This window comes from Triturus cristatus, chromosome 11 (genome assembly GCF_964204655.1).
Source record: "Triturus cristatus chromosome 11, aTriCri1.1, whole genome shotgun sequence".
In the NCBI taxonomy this organism is placed as follows: Eukaryota; Metazoa; Chordata; class Amphibia; order Caudata; family Salamandridae; genus Triturus; species Triturus cristatus.
In genome coordinates, this window is record NC_140594.1 from 195337749 (window position 1) to 195365488 (window position 27740).

The 27740-nt window shown below is 42.0% G+C and overlaps 1 protein-coding gene across 2 annotated transcripts in view; it reads left to right on the top strand.

Moving 5' to 3' along the window:
- The first annotated feature begins 949 nt into the window (after window positions 1–949).
- WSCD2 (WSC domain sialate O sulfotransferase 2) overlaps window positions 950–27740 on the top strand; it is a 1045855-nt gene continuing 1019064 nt past the window's right edge. For both annotated transcript variants that reach the window (XM_085633353.1, XM_085633355.1), the window contains exon 1: window positions 950–1521. The gene's annotated coding sequence lies outside the window, so the exon portion shown is untranslated. The remainder of the gene's footprint in view (window positions 1522–27740) is intronic.

A 27740-nucleotide genomic window follows, 5' to 3' on the forward strand; every position in this document is an offset into this window, starting at 1 on the left:
CCTTTCTGACTTGGACTCGGTCCACTGCGACCAGATTACCACAATTGGCACTTCGTGCTTTTCGACACTATTTTTGCCTAAATCTTTAAAATCACATATCTCCAATTCTAGTTGTTAGATTTTTGTTGATTTGCTGTCAAATGATTTATCAAATTTTCCTCAATTTTTCTATATTGGTGTGAGATTTATCTTGTATTATATTTTCACTTAATTACTGTTTAATTGCTACACACATAATTAGCTCATTGCCTCTAAGTTGAGCCTGGCTTTTTTGTGCCAATCTACCAGAGAGCTAGGAAAAGATTGATTTAATAACCTTCTGTGGCTCACCCTGACAAGGATTGTTGCTGTCACTTGAGTAGGCTTTAAGCCCCTCAATTAACAGCCCAATTTATCACAGGTTTGATTTATGGTTTGCATAGCTAACTATAACAGATTGATTTGAGACAATTTTAGGTTTTATTTTATGATCATATATTCACTGCAATTGTTTTTTCTGTTAATTTTGAAGATGTTTTAAAACATATGTTAATGTTTTCTCTGTGAATCTATATGATGTAAAAATCACAAGTACATTAGAGTACAGCACAACACCCAAAATTTAAATTGTTGTTGTAAATTAATTTCTGCTAACTGCTAATATGTAATGTTGTGTGTTCAAGTGTATACGTGTGTATTTTTGTCTGCATGTGGTATTGCGTATGTAGTTAAACAAATATTTTAATGAATCCAACAGTCAACTTTATGGAAACATAAAAGTCGTACTTTTCATATATTTTTTTCAAGAAAGAATGATTTAGAATATTTAGCTCAATGTGATTGTTTGAGTGCGTGTGAAATAGCTGCCGCATCCTCTACGAAGAACACAAGAACGTGGGAAGATGGCAGTTAAGGAGTTAAGCGGTAGGCAGTGCTGTGGGCCTGTGAATAGAGTGCAGCTGAGTGAAGCTGCAGCAAGGAGATCTCTGGATAGAGATGTTAAGTAGCGGAGATCAGAGAAGCCCTGCTGAACCGCGTCAGCCGGCGGAAGGCTCGTCTGAGGACTGTACCTGTGTCCTTCCTCCCTGTCTGTGACTCTCTCTCCAGTGCCGCAGGCACGCGGGGCCACCTCACCTGCCGGCAGACCGGAGTGCAAGGATGGACAGAGTCCTCAAAGCACCAGTCATTCGAGCTCCGGGAGGGGAGGCTGCGATGACTGCTGCTGTGTTTCCACGCTGCCGTCCTGGCAGCAGGCAGTGCTGCTAGACTCGCCGCGCGCGCACTCTTCTCGTGTTCTCTTCGTACGCATTTTTGGACACACAAAGTGCTGAGTTTTCTGGGGGATCTCTGATGGATGCTGGGGCCTTTTTTGGGGAGAAGGGAGAGCCGACCAAGGATCCGTGCCTGAAACGCCAGCGCTTGGGACTGCAGCAGTTGTGAGGCGAGATGCGGGATACCCGGGGCTAGTCTGAAAGGCGTGGGGGCTGCCCCCCGCTGGCTGCCCCTGAGGAGTTCGCAAGTGGATTGCTTCTAATAACTGAGGTAAGGACGAGGGGCGGAGAAGGGATTCGCGGGCACCCAATGCTATTTTCGACTGCTCAGTGGCTATCTGTAGGACTATGCATGGGATTTTACCTGCAGCATCCTTTCGTGGCAGGAAGTGGCTCAAAGAGGACATGTTTAACAACTTTCACGACATGGGTTTTGCAAACTCTTCCGAAAATATCTATATTGGTTGAGATGGGAAGTGCAAAGCATACGTTGATTCTCCAGTTTTATTCTGGCAAATAAACTGTATAGAGTCCCATGGCAACATTACCAGTATAAATAGCGCACCGCTTCCTTTCATCCGATTACATATTGAATGCATCTGCGTCTTGAAGAATCGATAGGGCGACTGATACCGGCAAAATATTCGTATATAAATGAATACTGTCACTGAATGCATTGATTATTGAATACCTTTGTATAGCACGGATCTGAGAAGTAAATATAATTGCTGATATATGTGTGCATGGTTGTCTAATCAAGGGCATAGCAAACAAAATCCTAAACAGTGGGCGTTCGAGTGTAATAAGGGAGATTTCCCTTACACTGGAAGTGGAATCTGCGCTGGAAGGGGATATGCGCACGATTCATATGTAGCGCCTAGGGAATCTCGTATAGCGCTAGAAGTGCATGTGCGATGAGAACGGCTTCACTGCTACTGGCTTTCCATGTAAATTCTACAATTGGTTTAGACTCGTTTGCGTTTGTTTCACAAGCCAGGGGATGTCTGCGATTCACCCACATGTCACCATGTTTAAATCCAAGGATGTCAGGCAGCTGGTCCGTGCTTGCAAGACTGCACAGTTAGTGAAGTGCTGGCTATAGAGATCTGCGCTTAGCATTAAGAATGAAGATCTCAATGTTCCTGGCTCACTGTTTCATCCTTCTGAGGTCGATCAAACAATTTCTGTTAAGTAATGAAGTTGCAAAAGTAGTTATTGATAACACTGCAGCTTAGGAATTATACAGTGGCAAGAGATATTTATCAAATCGCGCGCGTTATTATTTAAAATACATAACGCAAGGGAGCCTTGTAATGTTGTCCGACGTAAAATGCCGAAACTGGAGACCAGGATAATTCCACCTCATGTTCACACACCTCGTGTGATTTTGGGGAGAAACACGTTATCTCAATAAGCCTCACGTTTTAGCTTTGTGATATCCGCATAATAAAAATAATAACAGTTGACAAGTGCATGGTCAACATGTTCAAACCCTGGTTTACGTAGCCCTATTTCAAACGTTTACCCAAACGACACTGCGGTACAGATGGCAACTGCTCCTGCTGTAGTAAAAATGTTTGTAAAGATCCCTGCTGCTCCTTGGAACTTGGTGTGTTCTAAAATCATGGTTAAAATAAAATTTAAAAAATGGAACCAATAACATGTGCCTTACTAACATGAATACAAAACACTGCAAAAATAAAAAGGGTGAATAAAATATATTTTAATATATGAGGCAAGGGGATAATAGCTACACCACAAAATACACGTTTTTTTTGCATTACAGTTGCTACTGTGTGTTGTGGATCTGAGTTGTGTGCGTCTCTGCCTGTGTGTCTAGAGACGGCCCCGAGACAGGTGACCAGACATTGAAAAAAGATGAACTCGCCGGCAGACGGAGATCCCCGGCACACTCGGACGAACAATTCTGCACAGACTGTTCCTTAACGCACCACTGCCCTCCGTGAAGTCCCAGACACAGAGCTTGTTTCTGCTCCCCCCTCCGGCACGAGGGATGGAATACACCCCCGCAGCGCAGCACGGGGACCAGCTGCCGGCGCGCATCATCGCCAGCTCGCGCGCTGTCAGTACACGCGCACCGGCCGTCTTCCGAGCGCCACACGTCCGCTCCGGTTAGGACTGCCTTTATCAGGGGGCCTCTGGGCGCTGTCTTGAGAATTATTGTTAAACGCAACACGGAAGCGGGACGTGCGCCTCGAATCTGCTTCCAGGCGCCCCCTCCACCCCGCTAAGATCAGTGTCATCGGATAAGTGTACCAACACGATCTCTCCGCCTCGCGCGCGTGTCGCTGCTGCATTCCGTTGCATTTTAAGCATGTTTTAGCGCTAATTGTTACATCAGCTGCCATTGTTCAATGGGCATTAATTAGTCACGCGCATCATAGGTTGACGAACATATCACCCCGAGGAGCAGGTGCCTGCGCTGCTGAACTGTATTGCTGCGCGGCTAGCTCGTGTGATGCCAGCCTGCGCCTAGAAGCTTAGCCCAAAAGCCAGTGCTGAGCATTGCAACTTGAGCACTGATTCTCTGACACCTGCCTCGTGCAGCAGGGGATCCCCCCTCATTCTTCCGGCCTTAGGGCTTACACCCCCTTGCTGTGTAATGTGTTCCGTTCCCTGCTGTTCTGATACCACGATGTGAGGGAGGGCATGGGAAACCCCCCATAAACCGTGATACGAGGTTGTGAGTGACGAAGCGATCAACTTAAAGAGTGTATTTTAATATATAATACGCGTGTGTGTTCAGGCTTTATTATCACTTGGCAGGAGTGCAATCAAGCAAGCAGTATTGCTTTCAGCAAGCCATAGCAATACATATTAAAAATATCAAATTATTATTGTATCGAGATTAAAAGAAAAACTTTAAATTCGCATTTTTACAATGCATGAACAGTGGGCAGCACTTAAAAAGTATAAGGCGAATATGATTTGCCCTGGGAGGCTCTAAAGATGTCAAATTATTGTCCTAAAATACAAACGCAACCTGTATACGTTCATCCGGATCTCTAGCTCCACAGAGAGGCCGCTTTAGTACAAGAATGCTAGAATCACGAGGGCCCGTTATCTCTCCAGGCTGGATGAGCCCGGCAGACCATACTCCAGAAGCTACCAATCAGCATCTGTTTTAATAAAAGGTTATAGCTTCAGTGTGAGTTTGTAAACAGAGGAATGTAAATACCGGTATGAGACATTTAGCAGGAAAGCCTGTACTCTCGTGAAAAAAGCATGCAGTGCAATCTCGCATCTCTGCCTCCAAAAGCGCAATGCCAGAGATGCTGCTCACGAGACACCCGTCCCGCCTTGCCTGGTGACCTCTAGATGGGAGGGAACAAAGTCTAAACTTTATATATCGAGTATGCCGTGTCTGTGGCTGTATCCAATCAAGATATGGCTCCCACCCCTTAACTTGTTTAATGGAAAGGTAGTTTGATATCATTGGCTGATGGTCCAGCATGTGGCGTAGCGTGGGTTGACAGCGCCGGGGCAAGGCAAGTATCCTTCCACTTTTCTTTTAAAAAATTTGCACCCTTATTAAAATTTTGTGTTCCTAAGAATGCCCCTAAGATTTTTGCACTTGGGGCAACCGCCCGAGGCCCCGCCCACGCCACGTCCAGCCCTTGCGGCGTTGGCCCTATTGATAAGCTTTTGCCGCCACTATTCCTTTTTTTAGGTATTCTGAGAGTGTCAGGCCGAATTGTAGCCAGACTGTCCCTTTCCCGGCCAGGCCCCAGATCCATGGGCGAGTCCTTGACATGCGCCTCCCAGTGATTATCAGCAGAGCCCAGTGATACTCCTCTGTTGCTCGGGTTCAATGGAGCCTTAAATAGAAAATATATTTTCATCATTCATACATTCAAGCTCTCAAACAAATATGCAGGAAATGTGGCAAGTGCTTGATCTGTCTGAATCTATTTCTCATGCCGCACGTGCTAGGGATGGAATAGTTATTATGGAAAATTGCTTTCAATGGTATGCATCTAAAATGCCCTTTCTCATTTTTGTTTTCATCTATAGCGTAACCCACTGGACAAAGTGGTGCCAAATTTGGTATGAAGGCAGAGAATTAGGGCATTATTATGACTGCGGCATGCCACTGTGCCGCTGCAGCACCGCCAAGCATATTATGAGTTTCCTCTCCGCCACGGTTTTCATGGCGGTGAGCCCGCCATGAAAACTGTGGCAGAGAGGAAACACCTGTTACCTCAGGGCCATGGCGTGCATGTATGAGGGTACATGTTGTGCCCCCTGTGTGCATGCACCCCAGTTTCTCCACGGCATGGACTGCACCAGTCCTTGTCATGCAGGAACTGCCTTTGATGCTCCCATTGTGGTGCCTTTTTCATAGGCACTGACATGGGACCGCCAAAGAACTGCCTGCCAGAGACTAAAAAAGACGTAATCTGGTGGGCGGTGTCATTACGACTTTGGCAGTCACGTAGCGGGACGGAGACATGTCGACCCCACTCCAAGACCACCAAAGTCGCAACTTGGCCATTGGTCAGTATTCATTCAGTATTTTGGGAGATATTTATGTTTAAAAATTAACAATTCACACAGGAAGGCATTGAATCATGACAAGTGAGAGAGATAAAGAAAGGGGATATGGAGAAAGAATAACAACACATAGGCTCTGAGTATGAGTTGTATGGTATCCCTGCACCCTTAAAACCCGGTAACCTAAGATAACTCTCTGCTAGTTCTGTGCCAGTGTGAGTTAAACCACACTCACTGCTAATAACTGTGTGGAATGTGATTTACATTTTGGGATTCTACTCCCATTTCCAACTCCAAGGGGTTTATCACACACACACATTTTCCAACTGTGCTGAGCAGTGATACATGTGTGCAGGGGCTCCTATGTGCGGAGGGTGGGGATGATAAAGGGGAAACAGGATGTCACCTTGCATGGGGAGCTTTACAAGCGTCCCAGAACCTTGTCTGATGGTTTTGTGGGAACTGGTGAACAGGCCTGGGCTGCAATGTACCCCGTTTCCATAGCAATTTTCAACAGATTGATTTTTCTGTCTCGTAAAATTGTGTCTGGTCTTCCTGTGCCCAGCAAACCTGGGTGTAACAGCATTCATGATTGGACGGAGTGGAATTACACACAGGTATTCTGCTCTGCCTCACTCATAATCCAGGGCATAATGGGCAAGTGTCTATTATGCTCATTTAATGCTATTGAGGGGACCTTGTGACATGGGCATAAACCACAAGGCCAAAGTATTTATAATTATAATTAAAAGTGGAACAAGTAGGCTTCCTCATTGTGAAGATCCATTATTAATGAAAATGACATCAGACATTGAATTGAGACCATTGGTTGCATGAGCGTTCAGATTTTGGAGCCACTAATGTGTATATTATATGAATTGATAACTTGGGGGCCAATTTTCAAATTATTTTAAGGACATAAATGTAGCTTATGCATGGATAAATTACATTTCCACAGGTAGCTTCGAAATCCCAAATGAGAAGATCTTTGGAATTATCAAAGCAGGGATGCCGCCTAATCCTGAAGATTGCACCATGCCTGAATGCAACGTGTGTGGTACAGGAAGTTGCTGTGCCCAGGGAGATGGCTATACAAATGATGCACACAGTGGCGGTCCATGCAGGTAATCGAGGTGGGGCGGGACAGAAGTGGCGGGGGAAGTCGACAGACAGTGGAATAGGGAAAATTAAATAAATAAAGAAATCCTATTCTGTCGTCTGTCGATACCCCCCCACCCCCGCACTGCCCCACCGTGCTTACCTGCACGGACCGCTGCTGTATACACACCTCCGCAAACTTTGACATTTGTGTGTATCAAGATACAGGTGCAACATCTTTTCCATATCTATCTACATTTCTTAAGTTAAATCTACACTGACCAGAATTAAGTGTGGGATAGTACATGGAACACCCCAATGTTCGCAGATTTGAGGATGTGTGGGGGTGTCTTCACATGGATACCAATTTTCCATCAGAATTGAAAACATAACTGAAAATTGTCCGAGGCCTGTGGATTTTCAGCTTTGCAGGCAATCAGCCCATTTAGGTTTCAGCCGCATGCACATGTTTCAGGGAAATACAAGTTATACATGGATTTCTATCAGAAGTATACATTTCTGATGCTAAAACGTGTGTCTATTTGCATGTTATTGCCTTCTTTAGAAAGTGTTATCTGCTGATAATTGCCTGCACAGTTATGAGTTTGAGCCACAGGCAAGAGCCCATGTTGAGGGAAAGGGCGATTAACAGTTGCTACCGCTGACAAATTGCTGGCAATGACGCTATTCGCATGAGCCCTCGAACACCAGCCAACACAGGCGGAAAGACAGCTTTCCACTGCTGCTTCACACGCTGGCTGGACATGCAACGCCAACAAGCAACACGACTTGGTGTCATCATTCCAAGCAGCCTGATTACAGAGCCAACCTCAGCACGCCACATGAGCTGCAAATATACACTTTTATTCCATGAACTATTCTATATTCTGATAATGTTTCTGCACTTTTGAAACCTTCCGAACTAACGCGCCAGGCTCGGATCCTGAGACAGCAAATTGTTAGACTGTGGTATGTTATTACCGGGACAGCCATAGACTTGTGCGCGTGGCATATAGGCAGAATCTTGCATTACTGAAATCTCAGGAAGGAAGCATTCATGAGCCCACCTTTTCCACTGGCTCCTGGACTAGTCTGGTCTCTATGTACCTTCTCTGTGTTTGTAATCATATCCTTACCCAGTTACTAGGCTTTCTTCAATGCTGTTCCTCTTCAGCGTCAAATAGAGTCAAGATTTATTGTATGCAAAGCTATCTACCACCCTAGGGGTGCAAACGCATTACACAAAACAGATAAACATGCACAGAAATAAATAAAAGATTGTGCTCATTGAAAGCAGAACATCATAGAAAATATTTATTTACTAATTAAAAGTTGGTTTGAAAATCATTGCATATAAAATGTACCTTGTCCAAAAAAATCTCAAGATCAGAGAAAATCCTTTCTTGGGAAACCATCACTGGCCTTAGTAATGCATCATGCACTACATTTGCTAAAATAGTCTGAAGTGGCTGGGTAAAGAGGAAGTGCTGGCAAGTATAAGTGGTTCAAACTTTGAAAGCATGTCAGGATGCTCGCTTCCATAAAGAAGCTGGATTCCTCTCAGTGTTTGCATCATGACATGGTATGGAGGTCAAATCTCTGTTGTGTTCAGGAGTAAAGCTGAAATACAAAGCAGAATGTTTATTTCAAAATTACAATTGTAGGATATGTGTGGCCAGTAAAGACACTTTTCCTTCATTGTATCCGTCTGACTGCTGCTGAATCAAGGTTGGGATTAGCACAGCTTTTGAATGCAAAAATACACTGGACAATAGAAAAGAAAATAGCACTTTATTGTATAGTATGTTACTTTCAAACATACTTAGGAACAATACATTGGATCAAGGTGCCTCTGAAATCCACGATAAGTAGGCACCAAACATTTAAAGAAAAGTATAATCATCTGTACTGCCAAAACCTCTGCAAACTACAAATTCAAATCAGTTTTCACTTGCCTCTCCATTTTTACATTTGAATGCACTAATTCTTTGATGGACACCCAGTAAAACTATGCACAAAGCACTGTCATAGCAGATGCAAACTTCTCTATTTATGGTAAGGCTTACCCTGTCCTTATCATCCACACTGTTTTTAGTTTACTCCAAGTTACATTTGAATACCTCAACTCCAGGAGGTTGAAGCTGAAATTGCAATGCGTTCTTCCATCAGACATAATTATCAACCTTGGCATCGCCGCTAGCTGGATTCTTTAAAATATGGTCCCAACGTCCGCCTTCTGCAGGGCTCATGATACATAACACCGTGACAGTAGGCCAGCATCACCGCCAGGAGTCTGTCATTTGTTGGACTCCAGAATAGGTGTAAAGATTTTCCATGCCCTGAAAAATCCCAGTGAGAAGGGATCCTGCTAAGCCAAAACACGTTAAATGCTGATCTGATTGGAACATCCCACGCGTAATATGCTGACCCAGGAAAAGTCTAGGCCTCTAAATTCACAAATACAATTAGAGAATTAATGCAATATATTTAACTCAATATAAAACATTTAAAGGTTTGACTTCAATGTGAACAAGGCACATGGGGGGGGGGGGCAGATTCTTTTAATTGCAAATACACCAAAGCTTATTTGTAGGCATTGACCTGTGGTGATGAAGTGTGATACTCTTGTAATCCTATTTAAAACATGCCTGGGATTCCAGAAAAATCACCAAGTTGTACAATCAATTGAATCATTACCAACCACTCCCCATATGGGTTATATCATTATGTTTGCATTCCTAAAGTAGTGTTACCAGCATAAAGTAAATGAATTAAATGGTTTTCGACTGGCTCTGCCACGATTACTTTTTAACAGTATTATATAGTAGGATAGAGAATCAATCCACCAATCAAACATTGCTCAATGAAGTATGTTAGCCATATCACGTGGGCTGTTTTTTTAAAGATTTCAGTTCATTGTAATCTGTCTCACAACCTCAATTTAAATTCTTGTAATAAGCTATATTGTCAAACACAATCATGACAATGCGCCTAATGTTTATGATCAGAATATCTTTTTCAACCAACATATCATATTAGCCCTTTAGGTTTCTTTAAGATGGTTGTAAGATTCTCTACTATCTATAATTGGGTAACAAGAGTCTAAGCTTAAACATTTTGGCCACCATTCATGATGAAACACTTCATAGTTTCCTTCCTTATCACTGGACTATATAGTAAAGGATCAGGAAAAGACTGTTAAAATGGTAATTATCATTATTCATCCTCAACAGATCACTGAAAAGGCAAAAATATAATTTGCACACTAGGATCCTAATTACGATGCAGGTCGGCCTGCAGCCGACGGCTCGTCAGTCGTGGTCTGACCAGCATCTACTGCTACAGTGTGACTGACGCATTACGATGCATGTGGTCAGAAGCAACAGTCGGAGGAACTGGGCAACGCTTTCAGATGGGCTCACGGTTGGTCAGAAACTCACCATAATCCTTTATGGGCGGCGTTTCCGCCGTCGGGATAATGATGTCGGCTTCCGACAGCCATTCCATGTTGCCCTTTCTAACATAGGAAGGCTGTCGGAAAGCGACTTTGGGGACCCCTAGCAGAGCCCCTTCCCTCTGTGCGCTCCAAATTGAACATCCGTGCACCATATGCCTGCCACACGGTGCAGGGGTGTTCACAAACTGCCATTTCTCCCATAGAGAAATTGAAGTTTCCGACCGCACTGTGTGCGGTCATATCATAATTAAGTGTTCGGACCTGCGACCTATGGTTGGGCGGTTCCCTCGCCGAAACTGTGTCGGTCAGAGGCAACTCTGACCGACATCGTAATAAGGTCATTAATGTGTATCCAAAATCATCTGAAAACCTAGTCTCCTTAATTCAGAGGTAAGAGTACGTAGGTCCTGATGCATAAAGAGGTGGAAAATGTAATAAATGAATAAATTATAGATATCTGCTGGTGAATTTAATAGGTTTCAAAATTCTGGATGTTCAAAAAGATCAACAGACCTGCTCATAAAAATCTGCACAAATGGTAGTTTTAATTTTATACTACTCCTCACACCTACTCCCGAAGATTTAGTGCTACATGAACAATGTACACACATAAATGCAGCATATATTACCAATTGAAAACATTTTTTTTTCTATTCTTACTCAGAGGGAGAGTATTTTTCTTATGGAGGGACAAGCTTCTTCACAGACCTGTGATTTGTGGAGGAGTTCCCTTCCATTTCTCACTAAACACTCCTATTCGTGTATTATTATTTTATGACATTTAGTTCTCCTGTAAGAGAGAGCATAAGCCCATCCCTGGTAGGCGTTTGTTTGCTTCTGCTGATACAGTATTGACATATAATTGTAAATCTAAAAAAAACTGATTTAGTGTCTATTTTGAACTGCACTGCTAATAGCTGCAACCCCAGGAAACTGACACAGGGTTGATTCTGTGCTGCATTGTTGTAATTCTGGAAATGCCAATAAACAAAAGTGCTAAATAGACAAAGTAACCCATAACAAATTAAAAAAACCTTTTATTCATGCATTTGCTGGAATATTTTTTTCTGAGCTTCCAGGGCGGCTGACATCAAACAAAATGTTTATGAACATCCCCAAATCTGAGAGCATTTAAGCATCCAATACATTTTACATGGCCACCCTGCTGATACAATGTTCTTCTGAATCGGTGGTACAAGTGAAATTTGTATTGCATTAGGTTCCAACTGTGAATGTAAATATCTGCAGATCCATACTCAGTAATTCAGGATCTTGATATTTTCAAGCACAGATGGATACTTTTCTTCAGATAGTTTAACCTATGTGTACAAAACAACCTTGTAAACGAGTCCTTTAAAGTGAGTAAAATATCATGTAGCCTCTATATTATTATGTGGGCTCAAGACCAATTTTCAATCAACAGGACAGTACATTCAAACCTTTATTAGATGCATTCATGAATGCTTGCTGTTATTAAATCATTGCATTTAGATGGCTTTGTTATTAAATGGTTGCTGAGCTAAGTGTACCCGCATAAACCTGGGAGAGATAACTTCAATTCATTTCTTTCAGGGCCAATAGACATTTTAGCACCCACCAAGAGGCCTTCAGAAAGGACACCAATAGCTTTCCCTGTTTCTGGGTGTGCCTTTGAAATGTCGAGTAGGGAGTATCGTGGGAACTTAGGGCCCGATTATGATGGTGGGCAGACTTGCATTACCCGCCACCCTATCAGGGACTGGGACCACCCGACATGCTGTTGGCAGTCCTGCAGTAGGCATTTTGATGTGACTGCCACCACGGCGGTCACAATGCCTATATTTTGCAAAGCAATGCAAAAAAGGGACACTGCACACATCCCTGCACTTCGTGGCAGGTACCATGCGGTGCTTGCCACATGAAGCAGGAATATGTAGGAGGGTACCGTAGATGCCCCCAGGTCCTGTGTCTGGGGGCCAGCATGTAAAGGGGGCCGACTAGGGGCCCCAATGTCCCTTTCTGCCAGCCTTTTCATTGAGGGTTCACTACCATGAAAGGGCTGGCAGAAAGCCAATTCGTAATGCCTGCGGTGGTGCCTGAAAGGCACCGCCTCCATTGTAGGCATTACTCTGCGCCCGCCGCACCAGCGGGCTCAAGGAGCCCGTTGGATGCATGGCGGTTGGTCTTGCTGACCGCCGAAAAAACGCCAGCCATCCTAATGTGGCGAGCGGAAAACATGCTTAGGATGGCGGTGAGACTGCCACCGATGGGCTGTCGGTGGCTGTCTCACTGCCATCCCAATCAACCCCTTAATGTCATAGACAGGAAAGCCAACAAGCTCAATTTTAACACAACTAGAACCAAGATTTAAAGTTTTGGAAAAAGGAACATCAAATAGTCTAAAGAGTGTCTAACATCAAATATCTTAGAGGATGGCTAATTACCAGGGCCTCCCAACTGCGGAAATTAGTGCTTTGGCAACAATGGCAAAATGCTCTTATTTTTGCCTTTCAGCACCTCCTCAAGAGCCTCTCAGGCCCGGAACTTTCTGCAGTTTGCAAAGTCATTGACTGCAAATTGAGGCCTACTCTCACATATGGCTCTATTGTCTATAAAAATGGGCTATCACGCTAGTGGGACCGGGCGTAATGCCAGTGCTACAGGCGCCTATTCAAGCTAACGGCTTGCACGGTGCACGCTCAGATTCACCTGGAGTTGAACCTGGCTCGTCAAGAGTATGTGCTTTATGCGCGTTTTCCATCTCTCTGTGCCAAGTTACCACAGCTGAGCTGGAGTTAATAAAGCAGCTCTTGTGGGGTATCATTCAAGATAAATCCTCAGAATACACAATTTATATCAGGTGGCGATTGACCAACACGCAGCCAAAGAACTTATGCAAGCTACCTTACCATCAAAAAGCAATCAAAAGTATTACTGAAACAAGCCAGGCTATTGTCAGCTCAAGATGAATTACAAGCTAGCTGGTTAAAAATGAACGGGCATCTAACTGTGAGCCTATATCAACCGCTATCTTTCCTGTCATCTCTATGGAAGCCATCTAAATTTAACATCAAGTCACAACTGCTGTGCCTGTGGCTTGATACCACTCAAAGAGTATAAATATGGGCGATTACCAGGCGGCCAGGATGTTTTATGCAGCGGTTGTCGTTTTACGAAGGAAACTCTTCTACACATTCTTTGCTTATGCCCCTTCTTGTCTTACCTTAGAAGTTATTGGCTCCTACTTATTTGCAGAAAATTGAACATTGAAACCTGCAAAATTGCAATTAAAAAATGCTTGAAAGGGGAATCCAGTCAATTCACAGCAAGATTTCCAAAATTCATAAAGGCCACCACCATAATGCTGAACACCGCGGCACCATGGAGCTAGTGGGGTGCTCCGTTTGTACTTTCTTCTTTTATAATACTGACTGGGTGGTGATTTAATGGACTACAGTGGTCAATTTTGTTTTATTCTTTAGTCATTCTGTCTCACCTACTTTACCTTTAGCATTGGAATTCACTGATTGCACCTTTAGGCCTTGAGGAGAATTGCACTGAATTGCATTGACACTTTAAATACTGTGCTGAATTTCCTCCTTGCATCAAATTTGCACACCACCTCTTGGGCCATATTATTGCCTGCAGAACTTGAGGTGAATTGCACTGAATTACTTGTAGAACTTTAGATTTTTTGTGGGATTCTTTTTCAACCGCAGATAATTTGCACAGCCACCTTGGCACGCAATAGGTCTTATACCACTGGTCTGCAGTGCAGGCTCTAAACTGGTAAGCAGCTGCATTTTAACTACATGAAAGCTGATATGTCGGCTCTTTACATGATTTTGATGGAGTTTTTTAATTAGGCCATGAATTGGTAAGGTACTTACTACCGAGCTCCCTGTGTTATGATCTGTAGCCTGAATTTAGGTGCATTACAGATGTCTACATAGATTTTACTTGTTGGCAATGAGTACTCTTATTTTAATTATAGATTTGGGTCCCAGGCATTTAGTTTAGGTTTCCATGACAATTTTAACTATAGGCGCTGTGACATATTTTAGCATAACACAATTTGATTGTTGTTTTTGCTTTGCTTTTACTTCGTTTTTTGCACTGTACAATGAATGTATGTCTTGCAATGAGTTTAATTAATTGTGCAAAGAATCAATAAACATCTTCAAATCTTTTCTTCATAGACAGAATATTGTGGGACAAAATATTGAAAGTTAAGTATTCATAGATTTTCTGTACATTACTCCACAGATATGTAGTTTGATATTATATATTTTCAGGGTACGTAGATGTGGAGTTAAGAATAGTAAATCTATACTTCCTCGATACGCACTTACCTTTCGATGTGCTGTCTACGATATTATGATGCCAGGATAGTCCTATGCTCGATACTCCGCGGCACTATCCCTTTTCGGGTGACGAATAAGATATAGTAGCTCCAACCTTTAGCACACCAAATCTCATGATATCTGCTCTTTTTCAACAAACCCCTTCCCGTCAGGATCATCTTTATGTCTGCCCGCCTCCAGTGTATGCCACGAGGTTAAATTGGGCACAGTAAGCCTTACCCTCTTCTTAACATCAGATGAGCCCAGTTCACCAAATGCAATTCCTGAATTATTTGATGTTGCTTTCAGCAGCACGGTATTTCATTATCGCTTAAAGACCAATTAATAAATTAAAGAAAATTAGACTACAATAGTTTGTATATATGAATACATTTATCAAACGGTTAATCTGATTCATCCTTATTTGTCAGTTGATCAGCACCCTTAATATTTGCTTTTTAATGTATACTTTTTTTTTAATGTTTTCAAACTTTTTTCATTCTCTTTTAGCTGATAAAACACATCGCTAACGCCCCAACTGAGTTTACCTTCCTTTCTTGGATCCAAGGGTCCCACATACAAGGGGCTAATCAGGGCTTGCGTTATGAAATCCACTCACTCAATTGTATAATTTTAGTCCTTCAAATAATTTATACTTTTTAGTGCTAAACCATGCCTGTATCGAAGCCCAAATAAACTTGCATGGATGAGGTGGAAAGTGAAAGAGGTTAAGAGATCTGAACTTTCTTGAATTGATCAGTTTCACACCCGTATCCTCTTTCAGTTTAAAAATACCATACAGACTACTTTTCTTTTCCATCTCCATTATCTACCATAACAGCAATACTTTGCCTTTCGTCATTTTTTGTCCTGCTTCCGCTTTATAGTAAGATTGCCTTCTACGGGCACTTAATAAACATGTAATACACCTTTGATTTTGAACAAAATTCCTGTTTGAGTAAAACAATTTTTTTAAAATGTCAGCTTTGTTCTCGGAATTGGGACGGTTTGTTGCAATATCTAATATACCTACACTCAAGCCGGATGGGGTGTTCTCATTCTTAGGTTACTGAGATGAGCCTTCTTGATCAGCATCACAGTTTTCTCTTCATCTGGATGTCTTCAATCTCCCCCCTAAATCAATTATTGAATTTCCTTGGGTGTATGCTGACTGACCTTTGTTCACAAAACAAAACAATTGTGCCTCAGCTTCTAAAGAGATCATTTCAAAGCACATCCACAAACATTTTTGGCTTTTTACCATTCAATCGTTTTGAGAAATGGGTCGAATTGCATAAAAGCATTATTTTGCTCACTTAACAGATTTATTCACTCTGCAGCAGTAGCAGACTAAAAAGTAACCTGATAAAAACAGAAACGTGATTGCAGGAATGCTAGAATTAATCTCAGTCACTGTTAGTCACCCCGGCCCGCATTCCAGTTCATTGTATTTTTGCTCTTTGTGATATTACTGAAAGGGACCTGAACAGCTAGGCTAGGCAAGGTGCCATCTGAATGAGACCACAAGCAATCCCAAACCAGCTTTTGGCCTCTTGGGCTTCAGCAGAGAAGTTCAGCTTGGATCCCATGGCACAGTGAGAGAGGGCCCATGTGTCTACATATCCTTTGCAATTATGGCATCTTACAATGAAAAGCAAAACGTGCTGGGAGAAATGCTTGAATTTGTCTCAGCTTCTTGTAACTACTTTTGGCCACATTCCAGCCCATCTTTTTTGTTACTCACTGTGCCACTACAAACATGGACCAACCATACGCAGATTAGCCGAGGCCTCCAATTGGAGAAGTTCTGCCGTAACTAGCAGTCTCCATCCCCTTAAAGTGGGAACAAAACCTTTGTAGGTCTCCTCAGTGAGAAGCTTGTATCCCATGGCATAATGAACATAGGACTATCTAAAAATACTCACAAAATTAAATTGAAAACATTTGCTGATGCTTTTGTACTGTGAATTTTCACAGTGTTGCAGGCACAGTCACATTAATTTGTGTAAAGATTTCTGTGACAATATATTATTTTCTTTTGGTCATGACGTCGTCAGCAAATGTCAATATCTGGTCCTTTTTTCAACATCCCAAAGCCTCCTCCTGAGCCACATACAGGATATAGAATGACTTTGAGCAGAAACTTCCCTTCCTTCAACATTGGTAGCCTGAATTTCAAACAGTTTAGTGAGGCTCTGAATGTCTCCCACATTACCTCCCTGGGATATTTCATTGCTGGGCTGCCATTTTGAAGGAGCTCTTTTTCATTCTAACTAGGCTTTTCACTCAGCCAAAAGGTTGAAAGATCCTTCTTGGCAGGTGTCCTCCTTATAATAATGCATCACCATATGGACACTTAGCCATTAAGATATATCATTTGTAGTTATTCTCAAGTACATTCCATCCAGATTCACTGTGTATAAAGAACTGCAGTCGCTGTTGCCGTCAGTGCGCCCAGTTCACAAAGAATAGAGTATGGGTATATGTGACTTTCTCTTGAATTACGCCTGGCTTGCTCACAAATTTCAGCAGTAAATCACATACTCCTGACTTACGCCTGGAATTGTGGAGTAAGTCTACAGCAAAAACTTTGTGAATTTGGTTCAATGTTTGGAAGAGCATTTGTGGTCCCCGAAACCAGTGCCTCCTAATGGCACTGGTGTAGCAAGGCGGGGGTGGGGGGGGTCAGCCCCACTCTTACCTGCGGCTGTCGCTTAGCAGAAAACGCAGGGACCGCCACGCGCAGCAAAAGGTCTAGCTACGCCATGGCCTAATGGCATGTCCTGCCCCAGACCCTGGCTTCCTGGTAGGCTCAAAGCGTGACCGCAGTTGTGCCTTACACTGGTTGCGTCGGTGATTCAGAGGTTCACCACTCTGACTGCCTGGCAGCAGCGCGTTGCTTCCTCACTCTGAGCAGGATCATCAGAGCTGATTTCAATGAGGTGATGATTCACCACACCTGTCAAAGTCTGTTAATGCTGCGGCCAGGAAACAAAGTTTTAGTGTCTGGCATTTAAACAAGCCATGCAAGCGAAATATTCTTTCTATATACAGCTGAAATTGTCATAAAAGATGTTTCTGAGCAATGAATCACCATGTCCGTGAGCTTCCCTCCGCCTGGACAGCACACAGAATCAGTTTCAGCATCAGGCAGTGTGGCTGGGCAGATTTCTTGATGGAGCCAAGGAGTACTGTACGGGTGATTCTGAGGTGCTGGCTATCCTCGCCTGGCAGGGTGGGACTGGCCTATAGGGCAACCAGGCAGTGCCCGATGGGCTCATCTGACAGGCCAGTGTGTAGACTGGCTTTTGGCTATTTGTGGGCCGGATTTGTGGTCTGCTGGGATGGGTTTTATTGTCAATTTACCTGGTATTCTTGACTGCAGCAAGCTCAAATCCATGCAGTATTCCAGACCTTGCAAAACTCTAAACAGCATTTCTTTACAAGGTCAAAACTGCCCAAATTTTAAAACATGGGACACTTTTTAGGTTTCCAATTCACTAAAGGGTGGCACTTTTATTTTCATGTCTTGGCCTATTTCCTGTCCCAGCCCAACCCTGCACTCTTATCTCAACTGCCCACTGTTTCAGCCGGCGGAATTTAAACAGGTGTTACGCATGCATAAAATACACTTATTTCACAATGCCTCAAGTGTTAAAACTGTTGAAAGTGTGCAGGTGTGCTATTTGTGAGTGATGTACAATACGATTGCGTAAAGTGTGTGATTTTAAAGTGGTATATGTTGTAAAAAGCTAAATACACAGTATTTGCTGTAAGAACATGTTGAGGTTTAATGTCCCAAACCCAGGTTCTTCACATGGCTGTCAAATCTCCCATTCTTCATCTCCAACTGTCATTCACCCTCCAACATTCTAAACAGATACATTCCATAGTTCATAGACAGGGGGAGAGGAGTTCAACAGGAACCATTAAGGTTAAACAGAGGTGCAGTTCACAGCACATCTCCCTTCCTTACAAAAGAAGGGAAAACAAAAATGTAAGGCAGTAAGGGCAAAGCAATGAACAATGAAGAAAAGGAGCAGAGTGAACAAACGTCCAAAGAAGTGGGAAAGACGATGGAGGAATTAAAAAAAGAAGAAAGGAATGTGTGTGTATATATATATATATATATATATATATATATATATATATATTTTACCTACTGGCGGTCGCCAGTAGGTAGTTACAGTTAGGACCTATTTTCCATAGGAAATCCGCAACATTCTATTCCCAATAAGTCTGGCGCCGGTTGATGAATCCTCGCGAAATTTTCCAAACTTTTGGCCAGCTCTGCTCCGCTCCTACCCTGAAAGTTTCGTGGTGATTCATCAAGCGGGGGCTGAGAAAAAAGGGGGGTCCCAAAACGCGTTTTCCCCATGCAATTTCCCATAGGATCTGTTGTCGCAGTTACAGCCCGAACCGCTGAACGGAATGACACCAAATTTGGCAAAGAGGTAGTCCTCCGTTCGGACTCGTGCCTTTTGCATATAAGGTGTGAATCCGTCCAGTAGTTCCTGAGAAAATTAGAGTTAAAAGTACATAAATATCTATGGCTGCGGAGGATCCGTGCACCCTACACGCACCGTAAGTGCACCCTCCCCGAACTGAGCGCGCACCCTCCCGATCTAATGCTAAATGGCTGTCGAGTGTCTCTCTTCATTCGAAAGCAGAAACTGTTGGCGGCCATTTTCTGCCTCGGTAGAAGCGAGGCTGAAGAATCAAGGGGAAGAAGTGTGTAAAACATATAAAGGGGGCAGAGTGGAAATACTCTGACCCTCTAGAGGTGCTTAGGGGGCCCCAGAAGGACCCCCTGGGGCCTCCTTTAAAAAAAAAAAAAGACGGCGAAATGCGCGCACGGTGCGCGCATCCTATCGCGTTGGGTGCACGGATTCTCATGCGTTGGGTGCGCGGATCCACGGCAATGTTTTTTGAAAAAAGACAAGAAATCATTGGTTGTATGACTACTTTCTACACAGAAAGGTAGGGTGTATATTTCTGTTTTTTAAAGGTATGATTCTTATTGGTTACCAAAAACAGATTGTAAGGAACATTATATATGATAAGCTCATATGTTGAAAAGTCAAGCACACCTCCTGTCTTGTTTAGTAACATTGTGTGCTGAACTTGTGACCTGTGAGCTCAGTGCAGTGTTCCATGAGCTGTTTCTATGGTAACAGGCAGAAGGCAGATTGGGGGAAGGGTTGAAATGTATTTCAGTTGGAAAGGGTTGAAATGTTTAACCAATAGAAATGTGTGTTTGCTTTTGAGTTTATGTGTGAAGGATTGTGATTTGATGTTTTCATGTATGTGTGGAAAATGAAAGGGAAACTTTTCCATTCTTTGTTTTTGATGAGAGGTGCACAGTGCAGAGATTCTGTGGAAGAAAATATGGTGAGTGACTGATATACTTCTTAATTTACAAAAGAACTTGAAGGATGAGTTATTTCATTGTGAGTTGATGTATGTAGACTATTTTGATTTTAATCAGACTAATGTATTTATCCTGCTAAAGTGTAGGGAGTACTTTTTTTCTCTACAATCTTATTGACAGTGTGTGTGCATGTAGAAACCATTTTGTGATAAGCATTTGTGTTTTTCATGTGTTTGCAGACAGATAACTGTGTTGTTTTTATATTTTGGTAGAAATAGAAACCAGTCATTGTTTATGAATTTGTGAAATGAGTTATGTTATGTTTCTATACTAAAATGTAGTACTACTTCTAGATGAAGAAATGTGTTCTGGTATAGTGCAAGGGATAGTGTTGTTTGACTAGAATCACACAGTGAGTCTGTGTGCATTTGGGAACCACTGTGAGAGAAGCATTTGGTAACATTGTGTATTTGCTGACAGATAACTGTTTTAACTTGTCATGTTGTGAAGTTTTAGTAGCATTAGAAGACAGTTATGGCTTATGATTTGATTAAATGAGTCAGGCTTTGACATAAAAGTGCAGTCCTGAAATATGTAGATTGTGTGCAGTTCCGTTACCAGTTGCACTGTAGTGAATGAGTTTTGGTAAACTCCTAGGGATAGTGGTACTTGTCTAGAATCACAGTGTGAGTTAGTGTGTATTTGGGATCAGTGTGAGAGAAGCATTTGGTGACATTATGTATTTGCTGACAGATAACTTTTAAAAAACCTGTCATGTTGTGAAGTTTTAGTAGCATTAGAATCCAGTCTTTGCTTATGCGTTGATTAAATGAGTCATGCTTTGACACTGATGTGCGGTACTTAAATATGTAGATTGTGTTCAGTACCATTAACTCTTCTAGACTAGTGAATGAGTTTTGGTAAACTCCTAGGATAGTGTTGATTGTCTAAAATCACACTGTGAGTCTGTGTGCATTTGGGTAAGGATTGTGAGAGAAGCATTTGATAACATTGTGTATTTGCTGACAGATAACTGTTTTAAAACTGGTCATGTTGTCAAGTTTTAGTAGCATTAGAAGCCAGTCTTTGCTTATGCTTTGATTAAATGAGCCAGGCTTTGACACAAAAGTGCAGTCCTGAAATATGAAGATTGTGTGCAGTTCCCTTACCACTTTCCCAGTAGTGAATGATTTTTGGTAAACTCCTAGGTATAGTGGTTGTTGTCTAGAATCACACTGTGAGTCTGTGTGCATTTGGGAACCACTGTGAGAGAAGCATTTGGTAACATCGTGTATTTGCTGACAGATAACTATTTTAAAACCTGTCATGTTGTCAAGTTTTAGTAGCATTAGAAGCCAGTCATTGCTTATGCGTTGATTAAATGAGTCAGGCATTGACACTAAAGTGCAGTCGTGAAATATGTAGATTGTGCGCAGTTCTCTTACCACTTCCACTGTAGTGAATGAGTTTGGGTAAGCTGCTACGGATAGTGTTGTTTGTCAAGAATCACACTGTGAGTCTGTGTGCATTTGGGAACCACTGTGAGAGAAGTGTTTGGAAAATCTTGTATTTGCTGACAGATAACTGTTTTAAAACATGTCATGTTGTCAAGTTTTAGTAGCATTAGAAGACAGTTATGGCTTATGCTTTCATTAAATGAGTCAGGCATTGACAGTACATTGCAGTCGTGAAATATGTAGATTGTGTGCAGTTCCCTTACCACTTGCACTGTAGTGAATGAGTTTTGGTAAACTCCTAGGTATAGTGGTTGTTGTCTAGAATCACACTGTGAGTCTGTGTGCATTTGGGAACCACTGTGAGAGAAGCATTTGGTAACATTGTGTATTTGCTGACAGATAACTATTTTAAAACCTGGCATGTTGTCAAGTTTTAGTAGCATTAGAAGCCAGTCATTGCTTATGCATTGATTAAATGAGTCAAGCATTGACACTAAAGTGCAGTCGTGAAATATGTAGATTGTGTGCAGTTCTCTTACCACTTCCCATGTAGTGAATGAGTCTTGGTAAGCTGCTAGGGATAGTGTTGTTTGTCTAGAATCACACTGTGAGTCTGTGTGCATTTGGGAACCACTGTGAGAGAAGTGTTTGGAAAATCTTGTATTTGCTGACAGATAACTGTTTTAAAACATATCATGTTGTCAAGTTTTAGTAGCATTAGAAGACAGTTATGGCTTATGCTTTCATTAAATGAGTCAGGCATTGACAGTAAATTGCAGTCGTGAAATATGTAGATTGTGTGCAGTTCCCTTACCACTTGTACTGTAGTGAATGAGTTTTGGTAAACTCCTAGGGATAGTGGTGCTTGTCTAGAATCACACTGTGAATTAGTGTGTATTTGGGATCACTGTGAGAGAAGCATTTGGTAACATCATGTATTTGCTGACAGATAACTGTTTTAAAACCTGTCATGTTGTGAAGTTTTAGTAGCATTAGAATCCAGTCTTTGCTTATGCGTTGATTAAATGAGTCATGCTTTGACACTGATGTGCTGTACTTAAATATGTAGATTGTGTGCAGTACCATTAACTCTTCCAGACTAGTGAATGAGTTTTGGTAAACTCCTAGATAGTGTTGCTTGTCTAAAATCACACTGTGAGTCTGTGTGCATTTGGGTAAGGATTGTGAGAGAAGCATTTGGTAACATCGTGTATTTGCTGACAGATAACTGTTTTAAAACTGGTCATTTTGTCAAGTTTTAGTAGCATTAGAAGCCAGTCTTTGCTTATGCTTTGATTAAATAAGTCAGACTTTGACATAAAAGTGCAGTCCTGAAATATGAAGATTGTGTGCAGTTCCCTTACCACTTCCACAGTAGTGAATGATTTTTGGTAAACTCCTAGGTATAGTGGTTGTTGTCTAGAATCACACTGTGAGTCTGTGTGCATTTGGGAAGCACTGTGAGAGAAGCATTTGGTAACATTGTGTATTTTTTAGCAGATAACTCTTCTAAAACCTGTCATGTTGTGAAGGTTTAGTAGCATTAGAAGGTAGTCTTTGCTTATGCATTGATAAAATGATTCAGGGCTTGACACTAAGGTGCAGTACCATGTACTATTTTGTTCACTGTGGCAGAACTGAAAATTTAAAAGTTTTACCTAAGCACTGTCCTAGAAGTAGTCTGATTATTTAGTCAGTTTCTAAGTACCAAATAGATTGTTCCAAATGTCTATGCAGTATGCATGTAGTGTTCTAACATACTATATACTTGTCTTTTACACCTTCAATTCCCTAGTCAGTATCCATACACTTCCAGGAAACACCCTGTCACTTCCTTTGCAGTCCTCTAGAGACCCATTCAACAGCATGTACTAATCCATTCACTGTGCCAAAACCCAAACACATAAATTCACAAAGACACTCTCTTTCCAGTACTCCAATGATTCAGTCACTGCCTAAGTATTCATGCACTGAGCCAGGTCTTAGCACATGGACTTCTTCAAACACCTATCCACTATGCATGCAGTCCTCTAACCACCTACACACTTGTCTTTCACACCTTCAATACCCCAGTCAGTATCCATTCACTTCCAGCAAACACCCTGTCACTCCCGTTGCACTCCTCTAGTGACCCATTCAGCATCATGTACTAATCTATTCACTGCGCCAAAACCCAACCACTTATAAATTCACCCAGGCACACTCCTTGCAGTACTCTAATCATTCAGTCAGTACCCAAGTACTGATCCAGTGACCCAGGCCTTAGCACATGGACTTCTTCAACCCCTATCCACTATGCACGCAGTCCTCTAACCACCTACACAATTGTCTTTCACACCTTCAATTCCCTAGTCAGTATCCATACACTTCCAGGAAACACCCTGTCACTCCCTTTGCAGTCCTCTAGTGAGCCATTCAGCACCATGTACTAATCCATTCACTGTGCTAAAACCCAAACACTTATAAATTCACAAAGATACTATCTTTGCAGTACTCTAATCATTCACTCAGTGCCTAAGTATTCATGCACTGAGCCAGGCCTTAGCACATGGACTGCTTCAAACCCCTATGCACTATGCATGCAGTCTTCTAACCACCTAGACACTTGTCTTTCACGCTTTCAATTTCCTAGTCAGTATCCATACAGTCCAGCACTTGTGACTGCTTTTGCACTCCTCTAGTGACCCATTCAGTACCAAGTACTAATCCATTCCCTGTGCGAAAAGCCTAGCACTTATAAATTCACCTAGGCACTCTCCTTGCTGTACTCTAATTATTCAGTCAGTACCCAAGTAGTCATGCAGTGAGCCAGGCCTTAGCACATGGACTGCTTTAAATGCCTATGCAGTATGGATGCAGTCCTCTAATCACCTACACAGTTGTGTTTCACACCTTCAATTCCCTAGTTAGTATTCATACTCTTCTAACAAACACCCTGTCACTCACCCAGTGTGTCTCCTTATAGTACTGTAATCATTTAGTTAGTTAGCATGCAGAGTTTTAGTGAGGTAGGCTTTAGGGCATGAACTGCTTCAAAGTAGTATGCACTATGCATGTAGTGTTTTAACCATCGTCACACTTGTGGTTCAGCGACATAGTTCCTTAGTCAGTATTTATATAAAATGTGTTTGTACAGTAATGGAATAGTATAATTTTGAAAGTTATTAATATACATTTATTTGTGATTCTTTTTTACAGATACAGAATAGGAGTGTTTCTCATCTGTTTGCACTCGTGCAAGATTGTTCGGTTGAAGGGTCCTTAGGTGTAACGCTTGTGCAAATCTTGCACGTGATCAAGGTGGCATTGGTCTTTGTTTGCCCCTTGGGAAAAGTAAAAAATGTCCTCACCACTGAAGAAAAACGTTGTGGGCGTGGTGTCTTCTGCAAAAAATGTCCTCAGATTCGGTAAATATTTTAAAGCGGCAACATTTACAGTTTTTGTAAGTTAAACTTATAAAGGTTTGTTAGCTGCATGCATTTTATATATCTGTGATTTGTTTCTTGTGGTATTTAGTTGAGAATACCATGTTGTTTTTTTTTTAACAATCTTTCTGATTTTCTAGGTCTGTCGTCGACATCCATGGTCTCCACAGGAGTGTTCCGCCTTGTTGTTTTGTATTATTGTTGTTACATTTTGTTTATTAGTGTATCGTTCCTATATATGTTAATAAAAAAATAAAGTTTGAAAATAGTTTATCGTTTACATATCTATGATTATAAAAAATAAAGTTTGAAAAAAAAATTAATAACTTTTTTGGTTGTTCTCTTAACTGCTGTGTGACTCTTTCTTGTTCTTATTACTGTTATTTGATGGAGTCCACCATGGTGTTAAATTTTGGGGCACTTATCGCTGGAATACTGGTGATATCTGCAGTTTGCACCAACCTCTGAATAGTGTGTTAGATTTATCTCAACTTTACTTTCGTTAAAGTGCTGATAATGAAATGGAGACTAGCCGTTCTCGTGCAAAAAGACACGAGGTGCACCTTTCCAATTTATTCTAAATACTAAAATCCTGTATTGAATTGCATTGAGGTATTGGCTGCACTTACAGTGTAAACACAAAATCTATTAAGAAATCTCATTGTATTTATATTGATTGGGAATAGTGCGTCAGGTGCTGGATCTTGACGAGATACACTGCTCAGTTCGTATATTGTTCTGCACACAAAAAAAATCACATCACAACTTTCACACCAATTGCAATGCGAAACAAATTCCGGCGATAAGACACATTAGCACCAGGGATTTTACACCTGCTTTCTGCTGGTGTTAAGCAGGACAACTACCTGCACCATGAAAGGGAACACAGCCAAGAGCCACACCAGAACACCCACTGGTGCCATAGAGTCAATGAGCATGATACAGGGATACCCATGAGGGCCAGAAGACTCATCTCAACAACTCCAGGACTGCCAATGCCCCCCAAACCCACATCTTAGTAAGTGTGTCCCTGTGGTCATTGTCTTAGCATGATAGGCACGTGCCCTGCAACATCACAGTGTGCTGTCACCTCAGCGTTGGCAGTGAGCCTGGACGTGTAGCTACGCACGCATCCTCCTGCATGCACAACTGGCGTGTGCTGGTCTGGGTTTCACAGGTCAGTGCAGGGGTGTGCCTATCCAGCAAGGGGAACGGGGTGTCTCGGACATGTCCGTGTACAGGAAGTGCGGTAAGTGTGTCTCTGTGTTCTGGTGTGGCCTGCTACAAGAGCCACAGCAGTCGATGTTGTAAAGTGGCATGCACCACCTCCAAACGGCACTGTGATGGTGTAGTTGGAATGTAGCAGGACATGCGCAAATAGCCATTACAATGGTGTGCCGTACGAGTGCACGAGATACAACAGCGCACCGTACAAAAGTGTGGGGGCTCGTGGGAGGGAGGAGCAGCCGTTTGGCAACATAACACACAGTGAACTCGACCATGTGCCACATGCTGGGCATCTCATCCATGATGACCATGGTCGCAGACTTCCCACAACACCAACAACTGGCCTTCGTACACATCCTGTATGAATGCAGTGTGGTTTTCACTTCTATGCTCGTTTAGTGGTGTGATGTTGGTGGGTTGTGTGACTTGTGCTCCTTGTTGGTGTGTTTCATTTTGGCCATTGTTAGTCTATATGTGTGTTGTACTTAATTGTGCATGTGTGCCATTCTGCCCATCTCCCCCCTCCCCCCACTCCCTGCTTCTTCCTCTTCCAAGTGCTCTTGTGTCTATAATTTTGTTGCTGCACACATAAATACATGTAAAGAATAAATTAGAATAGTTCCTTGATTCTTTTAGGTTTCAAAACTTCTCTATTGGTTTCTTTTTAATTTTCCATATGATCCCTTTTTTTAATATTCAACAACATATAGAAGTCAGAAGTGCAACGTATTCTATCAACACACTTTCTAGAACATTCTACAACACGTGCAGGTTAAAAGTTCATCAATTTTTTAAAACTTAATGATATTTTTTTGCAACATTTAACGACACGTGCAGGTTAAAAGTTCACGATTGTTTTAAGTTCCAACAGTGCCTTCCAAATGCAAATAGTAGGTGTGGTTGAGCTGAGCAAATTTTATCCTATGATATGTACTCCACGTTGAAACTGCTTTTTCTTAACCAATCACAAAGATGCTTTTCCACAAAACTAATGTGCACCCTACTTTTAAAAAAGAATGCTTTTCATGATATCTTTAGAGATAAGTTATAGATAGGAATTAGCATTTAAAAAGCCTTTGAAATTCACTGAAAAAACCATAGGTTTCAGGCACGTTATAGTTAGGAATTAGCATTTAAAAAACCTTAGAAATTCACTGAAAAAACCATAGGTTTCAGGGGCGTTATAGTTAGCTGGACAGTTCCCTCGTACAAAACCCTAGAAATTTCCCTGTTATAGTTAGTTCAGCTAACTATAACTCGCGCCCCCGCAATGCACTGCTGATGACGTCACATATTACATCACTCATGACATGGTCAGTGACATCACTGATGACATCTTAAATGACATCACTGATGACATCATCCATTGAGTATGTGTTTCTGAACAGTTTTAATATGTTTAATATATATAGGGAAAGGCCTGTTGAAAAATAAGTGGGTGTACAAGTGTGTGAATGGATGATTTTCTAGGTGTGTAACTGACTCTATAAGTGAGTCATTAAATGTATCTTGCTGCAGACTAGTGACTAAACTGTGTGAATGTCTGTATGTGTCTGTGTGTTGGTGTATAAGTGGCTGCATGGTTTTGTGAATAGCTATATGAGTGTCTATATGGGTT